The following is a 3746-nucleotide window of genomic DNA, read 5'->3' on the forward strand; positions in this document are numbered from 1 at the left end:
TACAAACTGAATGTACAGACGCATCAGTGACATCAGTTTCATCAATGACAAGGTAAGGTACTGGCATTTGCCTATTTACAGAATTATTATAAGATTTGGAAAGTTCAGACGGCTTAACTATGTGATCGCCGAAAGAATCATCACGATTATTAAGATGTTTGTTGAATTCATGAATTACATCTGTGAAATTAATTCCAAATTGATTATTTTTGTAATCTAATATTTTTACTTGCTCGGCTTCGTTATACTTTCTGTTCAGCTCCTCGACCAGTTCGGCTTCCGTGAGATGCACTTTGCCTATTCCAAGAATATGTGGTCCCTTTAAGACTTCGTCTACAGAACGTTGTAATACCAACGGGATTGTACTAGCCTTGACCCAAGGATTTGACTCCGTTTTAGTAGACAACTCATTTTCAGAAAAGTTGTTTTCCCCATTTCTGTCTCTTCCTCGTTCTAAAACTACGTTATTTCCTACGCTGCCTAGAAGGGGGAAATCTCGAAGCGAAGGTGGAAGCTTGGAGATGAAGGTTCTTCCAGATTCACCTGTGGAAGCAGGTCTGGCAGGGCACTTAGAATACGTTCCTGTGTGAGGGCCTCCACACAAGTAACACTTTATCTTGTTCAGATCTCCCTTAACCAAGCAGCTTCTAGTACTGTGTCCTTCTGAACAAAATGCGCATATGGCTTGATTATGGCAAAAATAACTTGTATGTCCGAATTTCATGCAGTTCCTGCATTGCAAGGGAAAACGATTTCCTCTGTATCTTTCAATCTCTATTGGAACCCCGTCGATGTCGACCAAGTTGGCAATTTCTTTAGAGTTGATCGGAACTTCCACCAAGAAGAGCGGGAGTACTCTTCCTGAAGTATAGTTTTTGAGATTGCATACTTTTATCACATCGAATCCTTGTTTTGATAAGTCATTAGTGATGTCAGAGTGGTTAACATTTGCTGGTAGACCACGTATTACAAATTTTAAGGACCTTTCACTATTCATTTGGTACGTATGATACTCGAACCTGTTATCGTCCAAGAACCTTGTGACGTTCCTGTGATCATTTTCACTAAATAAATTTAACAGAATGTTCTTCTCTGTCGTTTTCGACACTGGAGCAAATTCACAATTGTTTTTTATATCTCGAAAGGTTGCAAGCCAGTTGGATCCCCAAGAGGATAAGACAATTTGGGGTACATTAACTTTTTTTCGTCTTCTGTTGACTTGAGTGAATTCATCGTTGTCACCATTAGGATAATCATTGTCAATTCTAGATTCTACCCTACTCGGTTCCACTGAATCCGACTCTGCATTGCACTCTCCAACCCCACCTGAGTCTCTCACTGGACTTCGATGACTTGTTGAAGCGATTGCAAACTCATTTGTTGATTTATCTTCAAATATGGGGGTAGCAGTAGCTCCAGTGGAGTTGTTATTTCCCGTGGAGAGCATCACCTCATTTGCTCTTGTAGACATCTTTTTTGCCTTTTTTCTAGCTTTTGATCTCTGTGACTTCGTCAATTTTGGGTGATTATCTGGCTCGTCAGTTGTGACCATGGAACCAAGTGCTGGATCCGGTTTCTCTTTCGAGATCCTGGATTGAAGAGACGGCAGATAACGATCTGAAGTTTTTGCCATACATGCATTAGATGGAGGGGCCTTGGCAACAGTGATATTTTTGTTAGCATGCTTGTCACTTTTAGAGTTCTTGGTTTTCAATTTTCCCACGTTGAATCTGCTTTTTTCGTTGCCATTGCCTTCGTCAGGGATCACTGAATTTCCAGTTACAGATGGCAAAACTGGATTAGCCGTTGAATTAGATAACTTAACACAGTCGGAAAGTTCCTTGGTGATCCCATTTACCAGTGTCGGATCATCATGATCAGTATCAGTGTCAGAGTCCGATCGTTTTTGCTGAGGCTTATCACACTCATTCGGCACTGGGCATTGAGATGACACAAGTTTGGATAACACACATCTTTTCAACTTCTTTTTAAGGGCTTCATTATGCTTACGTGATTTACATTTACTTGAAATATGACACTTTTTACTGAAACCATTGATTGAGGCCTTCACCAAATTATCAGATATGTTGGCATCATCATCACAACCTTCACTGATAGTAACAAATTTACTCAATTTCTCAACATCAGAATTAGGTAGTAGTGTGACATTATTATTCATGACAAGTTCTTTTACCAAACAATCGGTTACATTGACATCATTGATACCATGTTCATCATTACAGACCACATTACCCAGAATTATAGCATCAACAACATCTGTATTGTTAACATTGACTTTTGGGTTACTATTATCATTATCAAATGCTAGCTTTTCATTTACACCACACTTGTCATGATCATTATCATGAATAACTCTGTTTGATACATACATGGAACCATTAACTGATTTGATAACATTTTCGTTCGATTTGTTGATACATGCATCATGAATTAATACCATCTTAACATTATCACATGGTTTCATATCATTGACACTCTTTTCAAAATTAAAGTCATTTTTATCACATAAATATACAGAATTATCGATTGATTTGACACAATCATAAATATTATTTGGGCTGATTACCTTATCATTTATCTTTGAAACATTTCCATCCACAAATTCTTTACCTGTAGCAGAGTTTTTAACACATAAATTATCAGCCATTACCTTCTTACTCTTACGAATTGATTTAGCACACTTGGGACCAGGATCAGTTACCAAGTTTACAGGCGTTTTCTTAAAGCTGTTAGACAGCTTATGAACACAATCAATACCCTCAAGATCTCCAAAAAATAAACAACCTGTACTAATTAGTTTTTTGAGTACAGTATCATTGTTATGTGACATTTTGAACTCAACAAAATATGTTATCAGATTTTGCAATTGATCAACCACAGAACATTCATCACTAATGCCATCGTTACTCAAATCATACATGTTCTCAATCCAAGGCAGAAATTTCTCTGTCAGTGTCTCAAAATTATGATTCCCCTCGAAAACGAAACTCTCTGCCATCCGACGAAAAGCCACAATTTCAGCGATTGCCGCCGGATCGGCATAGGGACAACGAAGGGGCATTTTAAGTGAGCACTCAAAAAGCAAAGACTTACCCCTGATGAGCCACGTCTCTGGTCTGGACCGGGTTTCACTTCACAACATACATATCTCGCCCAAAAGAAACAACCGTAGATAGCGGAAAAACACAGATCGATCCGCGACACTGAAATACAAAACAGGTTGAGGGTTCTTTTGTCCACTGATGACCAGAACTCGAACAAAAAGTCGATGATAGTCGAAGCCTCTCCTGGATTCACACTGTCAATGCGTGTCGTTGTTTCACTTCCAGCTGTAAATCCACGCTATCCAAGTGCATTCAGAAACCTATAAAAAGGGAAAATATGGGGCAGACGTATGCACTGGGGAAGGGGAAGAAACACTGGTCGATCACAGCAAACACAAAGTATCACTGGTATTAGAACCAGCGATATTGCAAGAATTCATCTTGACTTGCACAGAAAGCCGTTGAAAAAACCGTTACGAACACCATTAAAGCGACGGTTGAAGCTGGCCACACCCGAATACCGTAGATCTCGATTACCGAGTTGGAAAATGCCAAGTAATTAATATGTTATTATTCAATGTTATTAAGGAAAAGTTAGCTGTTTATTAAAATGACAATTAAGATTATTATTATTGATTGATCTCAAAATTAATCAATACACATTCAAATTATAGTTACTTG

The sequence above is a fragment of the Pholcus phalangioides genome, unplaced genomic scaffold (assembly GCF_987345545.1).
Source record: "Pholcus phalangioides strain wild (caught in Gottingen) unplaced genomic scaffold, Ppha-v1.0 ptg000008l_1, whole genome shotgun sequence".
In the NCBI taxonomy this organism is placed as follows: domain Eukaryota; kingdom Metazoa; phylum Arthropoda; class Arachnida; order Araneae; family Pholcidae; genus Pholcus; species Pholcus phalangioides.